The 15,700-nt window shown below is 34.9% G+C and overlaps 1 protein-coding gene and 1 long non-coding RNA gene across 5 annotated transcripts in view; one reads left to right on the top strand and one right to left on the bottom strand.

The window, feature by feature from the left end:
- The window catches only part of BBS9 (Bardet-Biedl syndrome 9), a 506,926-nt gene that overhangs the window by 196,146 nt on the left and 295,080 nt on the right, over positions 1-15,700 (top strand). The gene's annotated exons all lie outside the window — the stretch shown is intronic.
- Positions 5,680-15,051, bottom strand: LOC108540702 (uncharacterized). The gene is made up of 3 exons (XR_001888739.1): positions 14,881-15,051; positions 8,139-8,219; positions 5,680-5,760 (listed from the first exon to the last, which is right to left on the bottom strand). It is a non-coding gene; the product is annotated as an uncharacterized LOC108540702 (long non-coding RNA).

Here is a 15,700-nt window from a genome sequence, read left to right as displayed (position 1 = left end):
TTTTTTTTTTTTTTTTTTTTTTTTTTCTTCTTTAAAATAGGAATAGCAATATCAATACTATCCCTTTTCTATGTGGATATAAGAAGGATTCATGAAATAGTAATGAATTCTGGACACTTAATAACATTTAGATATATTCATATTTTAACCTTCCCCTTAATGTTCTTCCTTCTAAATCTTCAAGCTGCTATCTGAGATTATTTTCCCTCTGCCTAAAAAATGCTCTTTACTGTTTCTTTTAGTATGGGTCTACTCTTAAGTAAATCTGTCAGTTTTTCTTTGCCTGAAGGCATTTAAAAAATCTGTTTATTTTTTGAAGGATATTTTTGCTGGGTATAGAATTTTAGATTAGCAGTTATTTTCTTTCAGCACTTTGAAGATATCAATCCATTGGTCCATCTGGCTTCTGTAGATATTATTGAGAAGTTAGCTATGTTACTATAATTATTACTTCTTTGAAGATACCTGTCCTTTTCTGGCTACTATATTTACTTTTATTTTTGTGGGTTTACAATATGTGTGTGTGTGTGTGTGTGTGTGTGTGTATACACACACATATATATATACACACACATAAATGGGTTATATGACCTATTTTAATACAGGCATGCAATGCATGTTTGAATCAGGTTAAGTGGTATATCTACATTAGGGTGAATGGGGTATCCATCACCTCAAGCATTTATTGATTGTGTTACAAACAATACAAGTATACTCTTAATTATTTTTAAATATATGATTAAATTATTTTTGAATATAGTCTTCCCTGTGTGCCAGAAAATATAAATCTTGGTCATTCTTTCTATTTTTTAAATACAATTAACCATCCACATTTCCTCCCAACCTCCAAATACCATTCCCAGCTTCTGGTCACCATCCTTGTGCTCTCCATTAGTTCAATTATTTTAATTTTTAGCTCCCATAAATAAGTGAGAACATGCAAACTTTGTCTTTCTGTGCCTGGCTTATTTCATTAACATAATAACCTTAAGTTCCATTCATGTTGTTACAAATGGCAGGATCTCCATTTCTTTTTTATGGCTGAATAATCATAATATTCTACTGTGTATATGTACCACATTTTCTTTATCCGCTTTTCTGTTGATGGACACTTAGTTTGCTTCCAAACCTTGACTATTGTGAATAGTGCTGCAATAAACATGGGAGTGGAGAGAGCTCCTCAATCTATTGATTTCCTTTCTTTTGGGTGTATAACAGGGAGTGGGATTAGTGGATCATATGGTAGCTCTATTTTTAGTTTTTTGAGGAACTCCAAACTGCTCTCCATAGTGGTTGTACTAATTTACATTTCCACCAACAATGTAGGAGGGTTCCCTTTTCTCCACATTCTCGTCAGCTTTTGTTATTTCTTGACTTTTAGATAAAAGTCATTTTATCTGAGGTCAGATTATATCTCGTTGTAGTTTTGATTTGCATTTCTCTGATGATCAGTGATGTTCTCATAACAGTGACCTTGTCATATGCTTGCTTGCCATTTGTATGTCTTCTTTTGAGAAATTCCTATTCAGATCTTTTGCCTGTTTTTAGTTGTATTATTAGATTTTTTTCCTATAGAGTTGTTTGAGCTCCTTATATATTCAGATTTTAATCCCTTGTCATAAGGATAGTCTACACATATTTTCTCCCATTCTGTGGGTTGTCTTTTTACTTGGTTGATTGTTTCCTTCACTGTACAGAAACTTTGTAACTTGGTGTGGTCCCATTTGTCTATTTCTGTTTTTGTTTCCTGTGTTTGTGGGGTATTACTCAAGAAATCTTTGAGCAGTCTAATATCCTGAAGATTTTCCCCAGTGTTTTCTTGTAGTAGTTTCATAGTTTGAGATATAAGATTTCAGTCTTTAATCTCTTTTAATTTGATTTTTGTATATGGATATCTAGGTTTCTCAGCATTATTTATTGAAGAAACTGTCCTTCCCTCAATGTATGTTCTTGATACCTTTATCAAAAATTAGTTCACTGTAGATGTTTGGATTTGTTTCTGGGTTTTCTCTTCTGTTCCATTGGTCTATGTGTCTGTTTTTATGCCAGTACCATTGCTGTATTAATTACTGTAGCTCTGTGGTCAGGTAATTTGATTCTTTCAGTTTTGTTCTTCTTGCTCAGGATAGCTTTGGCTATTCTGGGTCTTTTGTGCTTCCATGTAAATTGTATGATTTTTTTTTTCTACTTTTGTGAAGAATGTCATTGGTATTTTGGTAGGAATATCATTGCATGTCTAGATTGCTTTGGGTAGTATGGACATTTTAACAGTATTGATTCTTCCAATCCATGAACATGGAACATTTTTCCATTTTTTTTCTCTTAAATTTCTTGCATCAGTGTTTTCTAGTTTTCATTGTAGAGATCTTTCACTTCTTTGATTATTTCCTAGGTATTTGATTTTCTTCATAGCTACTGTAAATGGAATAGCTTTCTCGATTCATTTTTCAGATTGTTCAGTGTTGGCATATAGAAATGCTACTGATTTTTGTATGTTGATTTTGTATTCTGCACCTTTACTGGATTTGTTTATCAGTTCTAAGTTTTTTGCTGAAGTCTTCAGGTTTTTCTAAATATAAGATCTTATTGTCTGCCAATAAGGATAATTTCACTTTGTCCTGTCCAATTTGAATGCCCTTTATTTTTTTCTCTAGTCCAATTGATCTAGATAGGACTTTTAGTACTATGTTGAATAACAGTGGTGAAAGTGGGCATCCTTGCTATGTTCCAGATCTTAGAGAAAAGTCAATTTTTTCCCATTCAGTATGAAACTAACTATGGGTCTGTCATATATGGCTTTTGTTATGTTGAGGCGTGTTCTTTCTGTGCTCAGTTTTTTGAGGATTTTTGTCATGAGAGGATGTTGAATTTTCTCAAATGCTTTTTTAGTATCAATTGAAATGATCATATGGGTTTTGTCCTTCATTCTGTTGATTTGATATATCATATTGATCATTTTGCATATGTTTAAGCATCCCTGCATCCCTAGGATAAATCCCACTTGGTCCTAATGAATGATCTTTTAATGTGTTTTGAATTCAGTTTGCTAGTATGTTGTTGAGAATATTTGTGACAATATTCATAAGGGATACTAGCCTTCAGTTTTCTTTCTTTTCTTTTTTTTTTTTTTTTTTATGTACCTTTGTTGGTTTGGGTATCAGATTAGTACTGGACTTGTAGAAAGAGTTTGGAAGTATTCCTTCCTCCTCTATTTTTCAGAATACTTTGAGTGGGATTGTTATTACTTCCTTAAATATTTGGTAGAATCAGCAGTAAAGTCATTGTGTCCCAGGCATTTGTTTACTAGAAAACTTTTTATTACAGCTTTCATCTTTTTACTTGATACTGATATGCTTAGGTTTTGGATTTCCGCGTGGTTCAATCTTGATAGGTTGCATGTGTCTAGGAATTTATTCATTTCTTCTAGATTTTCTATTTATTGGCATATGTTGCTCATAGTAGCCTCTAATCCTTTTAATTTATGTATCATTGGTTGCAATGTCTCCCTTTTTATATCTTATTTTGTTTATTTGGGTCTTCTGTCTTTTTTTCTTACTCTGGCTAAGGATTTGCCAATTTTGTTTATCTTTTCAAAAAACCAACTTTTCATTTGGCTAAACTTTTATGTTGTGTTCTTCATTTTAGTGTCATTTATTTTTGCTGTGCTGTTTATTATTTCCTTTCTTGTAATAATTTTGGGTTTGGTTTGCTCTTGCTTTTGTAGTTCTTTAAAATGCATTGTGAGGTTTATTTGATGTTTTCTACTTTTAGATGTAGGCACTTACAGGGATAAAATTCTGGAGGGAATTTTGTTTTTGTTTTTGCTTTGTGTTTGTTTTTGCTGTGTCTCATAGATTTTGGTATGTTGTGTTTCCATTATCATTTGTTTCAAGAACTTTTCAGTTTCTTTCTTAACTTCTTCATTGACCCACTCTTCATTCAGGAGCAGATTGTTTAGTTTCCATGTGTTTGTATACTTTACAAAATTTCTCTTTTTGTTGATTTCTAGTTTTATTCCATTGTGGTCAGGGAAGATGCCTGATATTATTTCAATTTTTTGAATGTCTTAAGACTTGTTTTGTGAATTAACATATGGTACATCCTTGTGAATGATGTATGTGCTGAGGAAAAGAATGTGTGGCAGTCTTTGGATGAAATGTTCTGTAAATATCTATTACACCCATTTGGTGCATAGTGTAGATTAAGTCTGATGTTTCTTTGTTAATTTTCTGTCTGGAAGATCTGTCCAGTGCTGAAAGTGGTGTGTTGAAATCTCCAGCTATTAATATTATTGGGCCTATGTCTCCCTTTAGCTCTTATAATATTTGTTTTATATATCTGGGTGCTTCAGTGTTGTATATATATATTTACAATTGTTATATTGTCTTGTTGAATTGACCTCTTTATCATTATATAGCAACCTTATTTGTCTTTTCTTATAGTTTTGTCCTGAAATCTATTTTGACGGATGTAAGTGTAGCTACTCCTGCTCTGTTTTGGTTTTCATTTGCGTAGAATATCTTTTTCCATTCTTTTATTTTCAGTCTGTATCTTTCTTTACAGATGAAATCTGTTTCTTGTAGGCAAGAGATCATTGGATCCTATCTTTTTTTTTTTTTTAATCTGTTCAGCCACTCTTTGTCATTGGATTGGAGAGCTTTGTTCATTTACATTCAGTGTTATCTGGCTACCTTCAAGGTTTTTCTCTCTTTGATTTTCAGCAGTTTTATTCTGATAGGCTTAAGATTATGAATTTATTCAGAACTTACTTCTTTCTGAAACACTTGTTTTAAGAGAATCAAAGAGGTGGGAGTTTTTTTTTTTTTTTTTGTAAGATAGTGTCTTACTCTCTCACCCAGGCTGGAGTGCAGTGGCGTGATCCTGGGTCACTGCAGCCATGACCTTCCAGGTTTAGGGTATCCTCCCACCTCAGCCTCCTAAGTATCTGGGACTAAAGGTGTGTGCCACCACGCCAGGCTAATTTGTGTATTTTATGTTGAGGTGGCGTTTCACTGTGTTGGCCAATCTGGTCTTGAACTCCTGGGCTGAAGTGATCCACCTGCCTTGACCTCCCAAAATGTTGGGATTACATGCATGAGCCACTGTTCTTGGACACGTTTTTATTTTTTAAAAGGAAAAAAGATTAAAATAAAGCAGTAGGTAATGAGAGTTAGTTAATATAAAGTAACAGGTTCCTCTTTTAGGTACTTTTACATATTCTTCCTTATACTTATTCTTTTTGTATATGTATGTATTCCTTCACATACATATGCTTTTACATATTCTTCTTAACAGAAGAATGATAATAGTGCAGGAAGTGAGTCAGGAAAGGTCTAAGGAAATCTAACATGGTTCCCTCTTTCCCTCTTCTGTGCCAAGAAAGTAGGAGGAGTGAAGGAAAGTGTACGTCCTCTCCTCTTCCTCCTTTATTTAAAACATCAGGAAAGAATGTAATTTTTAGGAATCGTATGCTTATTGTAATATAGACTTGTTAACATTGTCTTTTCTCTTGTTTTATGATGAGACAATACATTTTAAAAGTACAAATGGTTTTTCTTTAAATGGAAAGCATTATGTTAATTCAGACACATTACACAAAGAATCATGAAAATGGTAGAAGATTATTGTTGTAAAAGATAAATTATTTTATCCAAATGAATGCCAATCTATAATGAAGGCCATCATGTTACTGAAGGTTTTTTCCTTCCATGTACGAAATTCATTTTATATTCGCATCAGTGAAGTCTCTCATAATCAGTCCTGTTAGTACAAGAACATGTAGAAAATGGAAAATATGAAACTTTATGATTTAAAATATGAGCCTTCTACAATCACTACATTGTTTTGGAATGCAAATGATGAACGGCTTTTCTTTTGGTAATAATCTGAACAAATGTTTGTATTAAATCCTGTAAGCCAGATATTTGAGTTAGTGAATTGATATTATATGATGGAAAGTATCTGAAGCATTTTGGTTTCTTGAAAGGTTATGTTGTGAAAATTTGTTTTGTAAGAGTAGACGTACAAAAGCATATGCTATTGTTATTACCTAGAATCCAATAAAAGATAGCTTTTTGAAAATTATTACCACATGTGTGTAGGAGTTGCTTTTGCAGTTAGGTTATTTTAGATACCAGAATAATTTGTTTCATATTTTAAGCATAGAAATGCTCCTTCAAATTTAGTATCCCTGTGACTCTAGCATGATGTGTGTTAGAAATAGCACAGAATAAAATATCTTGGCAAGTAATTGAAATAACAAATTCTATAAGCAGCCTCTTGAATGAAATAAGGATATTCGCAGGAACATTGTATGTATGCAGTATATGTGAGGAATCTCCTCAAAGCTATTAAATGCAATACTTTTGTCTTAAACCTCAAAATTTTGAAAAGCAAGAACACAAAGCAATTTGAATGACAAACAATGTACTGGTAAATGCAATATAGCATGCTTTTCAATTTTCAATTTGTAATCTATATTTGCCTTTAAAATATCACTTAGTTGTTTATATACAGTAATAAAATAATATATATTTTCCTACTTGCAGTCTATGTTTATTGGATGTTAAATGTTAGCAACATTCTGAAGTCATTTGAACCCAAAGGGACTTTTCAGCCTGTTGTAATAGTGGTAGCAGAAGTAATTAGTAATCATAAAGAAGGCCAATTCTTTTTTCTCATTTTGGAGAGCATGTGTTTGTTGTGATCTGTTATTATTGACGGTTTATCATAAACCATTTAAAATTTCAAAAAAATTTCTTATTAACAATGACATGTGTTTACAAAATTGGCTTGTCCAGTTTAGAAGTATAATCTTTGCCTTAACTATTGTATTTTTTCTTTTTTTGTAAACACTCATCCCTTAGTATTTGTGGGAGATTGGATACAGGAATTCCTGCAGATCCAAAACCTATGAATACTCAATTCTCTTATATAAAATGGCATAGTATTTGCTTATAACCTATGTACATCTTCCTGTATTATTTATGATATCTCTAGATTATTTATAAAATTGAATGCAATGTAAATGCTCTGTAAATTGTTGCTATACTATATTGTTGAGGGCATAATGACAAGAAAAAAGTCTTTGTGTGTTCAGTGCAGATGCAACCATATATATATATATATATATTTTTTTTTTTTTAGTATTTTTGATCCACGGTTGGTTGAATTCATGGATGTAGAACCTATGAATATAGAGGGCTGATGGTATTTGTTACTAATTAATTCCTCACCTATAGGACCTGATAGTCATTTATTGAAATATTGTCACTTTATACTCTCCAAAAGTGCAGTTCTAACACAAACCAATTGCTAGGTATTGTTAGCACATCTCTAAAGTGGCCTAAGTCAAAAACTGGGTGGGAGTGAAGTGACACATGCTCATTGGTGTGTATGTGTATAGTGGGGCTGGGATTGGGATTTCATTGCACAAATGAATAAATGCCATCTTCTGACTGGTAAAAGGCAGGTAAGCAGGATGTTGTTAGTTTGATATTCTCAGAGGCTCAGGCAGCTAGCTGACTGTATGCCTCATGAATGCATCATTAGTAGGAAGCAGGGCAATAAAGGGTCTGCAGCATCTGCTGAGAAATGTAGAATCATGTTAGGAAGGACTGGATTTGAAGGACACAGCCCATCCCAGATCCCACTTCTGTCTTTAGAGAACAAAGTATGGCCAGAATTAAGGGGTAGACTGCCCAAAGGGTATGAAAGCAAATATAGAAAAAAGTTGATTTATCAAGATTAGCCTAAACTTTCATGTAGGAGTGAAGTAGATGAGAAAGTAGAAATTACAGAGTTTCTGAAATTCATTGTTTTTACTGGATTGTGCTAATATGTTATCATTGCTAAGGTGTCTATTCAGAAGATCTGGTTATTCACTAAGGGTCTATGTTTGGCAGCTTGTGTTTATAGAGATATAGGAAAGCACTATCCATCACAGTTCTGTATCTAGGATTTGTATTTCCCTCCTGAACTTTGTACCATAATGATTCTCCATCTCAGTCAGTTGACAGCATACCTAAATGATTGTGGCAGTTTTCAAGAGATGAATAGATCTCTCCTTGGAATTTTGAAAATGCAAACCCACATCAGTACTTTATGAACAGTGTTTTAAAAATAGACTTTGTACTTACTATTCCTCAATCCTGACATAGCTTCTATGGGACAAATGAGAAGACTCCACCTCTCACTTATGGCCTCTTAGGAGCCACCAGCTATACACATGTGGAGGAAAATGAAGCATTTTAAAGCAATGTAAAACAAACATTACATCAATCAGTATAGATTATATTTTTTAGTACCAGTTGCTTTTTGGCACAAGGAAAGAATATGGACTTTGGAATCAGAGTGAACTTGGTTCATTTATTAGTTATGAAATTTTGAGCCAATCTGTCACTTCTCTGAGCCTGAGTTTCTTCATCTGCAAAATGTAGGTGACAATAATGAGGGCTTAGATCTATGGTTCTCAGTCTTGATGACATTAGAATCACTGGAGTAGGGGGTCTTTAATAAAAGTGATGCCTAGATCGCAGGAGGATTACACAGAAGTATTTAAAAGAAAATTCTGAGGTGATTCTAATATGCAATAGGATTGAGAATCACTAGCCTAGACTAAGGTAGTGGTGAATGAACCCAGGATTTCCAACTCTTCAAATTATAACACATTTGAGTGATGAATGGACCCAAGAGTTCTAAGACTTCAAATTATAATATGTTTGACTGGTGAATGAACCCAAGATTTCCAAGACTTCAAATTATAATACATTTGAGCTAGAAGTAATTTAACTATTTCATTTTAGAAATGAGGAAACTCGGAAGCAAGTAAATTAATTGATTTGGTGACTTTTTATATGGGTGCCTGAAGCAGAGAAATAATTATTGGTATTCTTTGGAACATAGGTGATAGGTTAATTATAATGATATTATAAGAAATGAGAAGGTAGGAAAAGGGACCAGGTTTATGAGAAAGAAAAGCTTGGTTTCCAGCCTGTTGAATGTATGGTGACAGAGGTACATAGATGGAAATAAATGTATATGAAAGTCCCTTTTAAACTGAAAATACTCATACTCATGTAAGTTAATACAATTCAAGTGGAAATACTTAGAAGGATCAAGCCATGTGGTAGTGGAGGTTACAGACAAGAGGTTAGGTTGGCACCTGTCAGCACAGAATTAGTAGCTAATATAGCATTGAATTCTCAGAGAGTTAGTGGAGCATGGGAAGCAGAAACATATGAGTAGAATATTGAGGGATTCTCATAATTAGGAGGTAGGACGAAGAGCCCTTAAAGGAAACCAGAGAAGGTAGAGAAGCAAGGGAGAGAAGTCCAGTGGCACTGGAGCCAAAGAAGTGGCACTTATCACAACAAATACCTGTGTGTCTGTAAGACCTGTACTTCCTAGTGTCTACTGGGTTATCACCTTAGTGTTGAGGAGGTGTCTCAAAATCCAAGCTTGCTTGCCTTGCCTCCTCAATCACCTGACAAAATTCGGACCTCCTCCTACAGTGTGTCTAATCTTGATAAATGGCTTCTTACCCAGCTTTCCCAGGCTAACACTTAGGAATCATTTTTGACTTCTTTCTGTCATTGTTTTTCTACGTTTAATCATCATGTAGGATTATTTATTCTAACTTTGTCATATTTCTTCTGTTCATTGTCATTACACTATTTCTACTAATTCCAAAGCCTACTATGTAGATTTAAAAAAACACACACACATTTGTCGGAAATGTTATAATTTCTGCTTTGTGGGAAGTGAAACCGTGATCATTATGTATATAACAATTCACTCATTCTGGGCAAGAGCCCTCATAAGGACACATCCAGATGAGCCATGGATAGGATGACAATATAATACTCATCCAAATTGGGATATTTCTGAGAGTAAAAGGGGATTCTGTTAATAATTTTACCAGGGTAACAGGCATTAAAAGGGACTGCCTTGTACAACCAGGATATATGGCTATACTAGCTCCCTGGTTCCCAACTGGGAGCAATTCCCTACCCCAGGGGACATTTGGCAATGCCTGGGGACATTTTTGAATGTCATAACCGGAGCAGGAAGTGTTGTTATTGGCATTTATTGGTAGAGGCCAGGAATGCTGCTAAACATCCTATGATACATGGGGCAGTCTCCACAAGAAAGACTTAATTTGGCTTTTTGCATTTAATTAATTCAGCAAGTGCTTATTTAACCTTCTTCTCTATGCCAGCCACTGTGCTAGATTCTGGGGATATATTCATGAGCAAAGCAGTCATAATCACTGAATTCATGGATCTTGTAGTGGGAGACACCACGATTCAATATATAATTGCTAAAATAAACATATCATTCCAACAGTGAGAAATACTGTGAAGGAATAGTACCTGGCATTTTGGGAGTGTATAACAGGGGACCTGGCCTAGAATATGAAGTGAGGGGAAATTTTTCTGACATATTGAAATCCAACGGCTAAGTAGACTTGAACCAAACCAAGATCCTTTCTAAGAAGAGGTGAGGAAGAGCGTACCATGTGCCAAAGGGGCATGGAAAATGACCACTTCAGATAAGTGGAAGAGGGCCAGAGTGGTAGAGGGACTTGGGGTAGGGGATAGGAGGTGGGTGATGAGAGGAGGCTGCTGAGGTGATCCAGGGATCTGTTTAAAGGGTTTTGATTTCTAAACGGGAAATCATTGGAGGTTTCTGATCAAGGGAATGATCAGATTTGCATTTTACAGAAGGCTGCATTTCTAAAATATTATCTAATTGTGTCACTACCTTTTTTACTATCTTGCTTTAAAGAGACAGGGTGCTCACAGCATATGAGACCTGTCCTAGCTTGACCCATTTGCATTTGTGACTTATCTCTCTGTATATTCTTATCATATACCCACCTTGCTTACTGTTAGGAAGCTGTCTTGCTTTTATCCTCAAAATGTCTATGTATTCCGAGGGAGGTGGATCACTTGAGGTCAGGAGTTCAAGACCAACCTGGCCAACATGGCAAAACCCTGTCTCTACTGAAAATACAAAAATTAGCCGGGCGTGGTGGCACGCGCCTGTATACCAGCTATTGGGAGGCTGAGGCAAGAGAATCGCTTGAACCTGAGAAGCGGATGTTGCAGTGAGCTGAGACCGTGCCACTGCACTCCAACCTGGGCAACAGAGTGAAACTACGTCTCAAACAAACAAACAAACAAAAAAACCAAAAAACTATATATTAACCTTTCAGTGACATAAAAATAAAAACAGTAGCTATCATTTTTTTCTGATTGACCTTCTTCTGTGCAGTGGAATGTTAATCTAAATTGTAAGAAATCTACTTTCCCCCATGTGGCATATTAAAAGTGATTTTAATTTTGAAAGAAAAATAGTTCGTCCAAGAAACATTTGCATTTTGTAATACAAGGTTTCTTGCCTGTGCTTTAGCCATACTGCACTTGCAATGATATTCAATTGTGTACCTTTAAACCTGTGTTCCTGCTGCTCCTCCACCTGAGATACCTTTTTCTGTCCATCTTTTTTTTGATTGCATTCTACTTGTTTTTCAGATCCTCCATGAAGCCTTTCTTGGTTTCACAAGATTAACATTTTATAGTGTTCTTTTCTGTGTTATAACTGAATTTTATGCATCCATGATATTATTTAGCATATAGTGTCTTGTGTTAGCTAGAGTGGGATATAGGCATCTGTCTTCCTTAGTGACTGGAAATGAATATACTTCTGTAACCTTTATGACATAATGACATGTAATAGTGTTGTAGTAAAAATATTGTTTTAAACACAATATCATGTAGCTGCATAGTGAATGCTTATTGAATGAGTGAATGGGAGGTGTGTGATTAATATTTTCAAATGCTGTGTAGATATTGAGGAGGACTGAGGAAATACGTTGATTTTCCTCCACTGGAGTCTTTCAATAGCTTCTCGTTGGTAGTGGGGTAAAGCTTACAGCATCTTGCCAGACATTTGAAGGCCTTATGCACCTTTCATTTGTATCAAAACTTTTCCATTTTAAGCCTTTTGGGGAGAAATAGACTTCTCTGGCTGGTAGGAACACACGTATTTTAATACTTGAGCTTCTGCTGTTCCACTTTTTCAGAATGACCTTCCCCAGCCTTAACGCCTTTACAAATTGTACTTGTCTTTCTGGGTTCAATTTGACTCTTAATTTATCTGCTTAATTTTTCTGCATAGCACCTGTCATCTTTGAATGTATTATGTATTTATTTCTTTTGTTCCTTATTTTTCTCACCCCTCTAAAATTTGAATGAACTTTTCAGGACAGAGATTTTGAGTTATTTCTTCATTTATGGTCTAATTCTGAGAACTGTGCTTGAAACATCATTGGTATTCAATGTATATTTTTTGAATGAGTGGTTCTGGCCTTAGTAAAATACTTTTATATAAATGTGCTGTACTCTGTGGTGTGTGTGTGTGTGTGCACACGTGTGTGTGTTTGTATTTGTGTGCTTTGTGGATAACACTTTGTTGAAATGCCCTACTTCTTCCCTTATTGAATTCTTGCTTAGGTCATTTCTTCTAGGAAGCATTCTTTTCCCTCACTGTCTGAATTTTTTTGTCTTCCCCTTTGTTTATTTATCTTATGTATCTCTATATTACTCATTTTACTTTTAAGTTCCTTGAGGGGAATGACCAGTGTAACTTGCTTGTCTTTAGCCTCTCGCGTGGTGCCTGAACATTGTAGGTGCTAAATATTTTTTCATTAATGAAATAAGTTGTGTCAAATATTTATAAACATATTTTGCTTCCAGAGTACAAAATAGGCATGGCTGAAAGTTACATCATTTTCTTTATTTCTGGTTAGCAATTTACTTGTTTAGTCTGTGAGCATCATTTGATTTAATAGTCTTGTGTTGACTTTCTAGTAAGTCTAATAAGAGTTAGTTTTAACAGAGCTGTATATCAACCTTCTGGTGTGCTTGCTTTTTCTATACTTCCATCTACTCTTATTTTTTCTGGCTTTTTGTAAAATTTACATACATTGAAAGATACAAACCTTAACTGTGCAGTTTTGGAAGTTTCCTCGTGTCCTTTCCCTCTGCGTCCTTGATACACAAAAATTTCTTTACTACAAAAGGGATTTTGTTCGGTCTCCCTTCTATAACCTCTGTAATTTTTGCAGTTTTCTGTGACAACTTCTTTTTGTGCAGAATTCTTGCTGCTTTGATATCTTTGAAAGCTGGCCTTGGCACCTCCATTTGACTTGTCCTTTTCTTGAGCATTTTAATCACCATGTCTCTCTTCATTAAGTAATCCAGCTCTTGATTATTGAGGCTAATGGTGAATAGCAATAACAACTGAAAGTCATTTACATAAACCTCAAATTGCCCCTTAAAAAATATTTAAAATTTTCTACTCTTGAGAAGTCAGCATGGCATAGAGAGCAAAACATATCTCAGTGTAAATCAAGAAACTGAGATTCTAGGTTTGATTCTTCCTGTCTCCTGGGTTTTTGTGTTCAGAATGAGCTGTGTATGTGGAAACATATTGACACGAAGCTTTTCCTGAGAGATGGTTATGTAAAAAAGGACCAACAAGGCATAATTATTTTTAAAAATAGCAAAAGTAGCTCCCCAGCACACATTTGCTAAACATATGCAGGTAATTTGCTAAATGCTTGACTTATATCCAGGAAGGGGTTAATACAGTAGAAAATTCTGGCCCAGAGTCATATCTTCTTTTATGCATTAGGTAAGGACTTCAATATCCACTTTCCTTTCTTTTTTTTTTTCTTACAGATTTTCTTTATGGAAGGATTTGTTGCCTCAATCTTCCACTTTAGAAAAATGTACTTTCTCCTTTTCTTTGGGAATACTTCCCTTCTTGGCGTTTATACATTCAAGACTCAGTGCTAGATTAGAGCTATCACTTGCATAGTCTTTTGGTATTGTCCACTTTTGGGATTACCATATTATTTGATGATTAGAAGGAATAGGAAAGGAATATTACATGACTGTAAGTAGAGTTGGTTATATTTTATGTTGACTTCAGAGGTTCCGTTTGAACTATTATGGACAATTTAAAAAGTTCTACATTTCTTTGTTAGTTGATTGGTTTCTGGAATATTGTAGTGTGTTTGTATTTGCTTACAAATAAGTATTATAGATGAAGATGAACTTTATAAAGAGTGGATATTTTGGGGAAAATTTCACGTAGATAATGTCATCCTGTCTGGCATTGACATACACAAATTCAGTCTCACATAATCTTTGCCTTGAGAGAGCATACAGCCCGTTCAAAGTTGACACACATGCAAAAAAATGCAATAACATTTTATAGATGCTATTATAGAAAAACTATTTTGTGGGTATAGTGAGGTTATAAAGGTAGGAGTGATGTGCTTTATCTGAGAGTAGTAAGACTGGCTTTGGGAGAGAGAATTTTTAAAAGAGGAGTGGGTATTTGCTAGGTTGATTGTGCCAGTTAGCTTTACTGTGTAACAAACCATCACAAACGTAGTAGCTTACAACAACAATTTATTTAGGTCATGATTCTATGGGTTGTTAATTTTGGGCTGGACTTAGATGATTTTTCTGCTCTTGGCTGGTGTATTGGTTTCCTAGGGCTGCTGTAACAAATTATAACAAAATTGGTGACTTAAAACAACAGAAATTTATTCTCTCACTGTTCTGGAGGACAGACTCCAAAATCAAGGTGTCAACAGGGCTGGTTTACTCTGAAGGCTGTCAGGGAGAATCTGTTCCATGCCTCTCTCCTAGCCTCTACTAGCTGCTGGCAACCCTTGGTGTTCCTTGGCTGTTAGACTCATCATTGCAGTCTCTGCCTCTGTCTTCACAAGGCTCTCTCCCCTGTGTTTCTCTGTCTTTTCTGTCTCTTACAAGGATACACATCATTGGATTTACAGCTTACCTTAATTCAGAATGATCTCATCATTCCCTTACCCAAAGCAAGCCACAAAGTCAGTCCAGATTCAAGGAGGGGAGGAATAAAATGATTCCTCCATAATTTCCCTTGATGAAAGGAGCTGTACAGTCTCATTACACAGAGAGTGAATACGTAGAGGAGACCATTTTGATCATATTTGCAGTCTACCACGCTGAGAAAGAGAAATGGGGAGGATGAAAGAGAGGGTTAAATAGGGGTGGAAGAGAACATTTGTAGCATAAATGTAGAGTTAAAATGTTAGGCAGGCCTAGGTCATGTCAGAGTAGATTTTATGAATCATCTTTCTAGGTTGGTGTCTGTGTTGGTGGTGTCATCTTATATGAATATATATGTGTATGCATGTATGAATTTTATTTGTGATTTTTTTTAAACCTGCAGTTCAAATGCATACAAAGTAAATGGATAGTATAATAAACTCCTGTGCACACAGCGCTAAGCTTAAGCAATTATCAACCTTCTGGTGTGCTTGCTTTTTCTATATTTCCATCTACTCTTATTTTTTATGGCTTTTTGTAAGGTAAAATTTACATACATTGAAAGATACAAACCTTAACTGTGCAGTTTTGACAAATGGATGTATCTGTGTCATCCGTATGTCTCTCGAGTTACAGAACATTTCTGTCACCTAGGTGACAGAACATGCCTGCACCTAGGTAACTGCTGTTCATATTCTTTTTTTCATAATAGGTTTAAGTTGCCTATTCTAAACTTTTTTTTTTTTTTTTTTTTTTTTTTTTTTTTGAGACGGAGTCTCGCTCTGTCGCCCAGGCTGGAGTGCAGTGGC

Source organism: Rhinopithecus bieti, unplaced genomic scaffold, assembly GCF_001698545.2.
Source record: "Rhinopithecus bieti isolate Rb0 unplaced genomic scaffold, ASM169854v2 scaffold_19617, whole genome shotgun sequence".
Lineage (NCBI taxonomy): Eukaryota > Metazoa > Chordata > Mammalia > Primates > Cercopithecidae > Rhinopithecus > Rhinopithecus bieti.
This window is presented reverse-complemented; position numbering and strand designations above follow the sequence as displayed.